Below are 288 nucleotides of genomic sequence, written 5' to 3' on the forward strand. Positions count from 1 at the left end.
GTCACATGATCAGGGGCCTCAGTGGATGCAGGACTCTGCTGTGCTGGTTGTCATGGTGCTGGATGAGCTGAAGTTTATGTGTGGGGTCAGGAGGGGTTTACTGTGTGGATGTAGCAGAGCCGCGTGTGTACGAGGTGTACGGAGCAGAGCCGCGCGTGTACGAGGTGTACGGAGCAGAGCCGCGTGTGTACGAGGTGTACGGAGCAGAGCCGCGTGTGTACGAGGTGTACGGAGCAGAGCCGCGTGTGTACGAGGTGTACGGAGCAGAGCCGCGTGTGTACGAGGCGT

Source organism: Phyllobates terribilis, unplaced genomic scaffold (genome assembly GCF_046119375.1).
Source record: "Phyllobates terribilis strain yellow unplaced genomic scaffold, ASM4611937v1 Scaffold_29__1_contigs__length_15306474, whole genome shotgun sequence".
NCBI classification, from domain to species: domain Eukaryota; kingdom Metazoa; phylum Chordata; class Amphibia; order Anura; family Dendrobatidae; genus Phyllobates; species Phyllobates terribilis.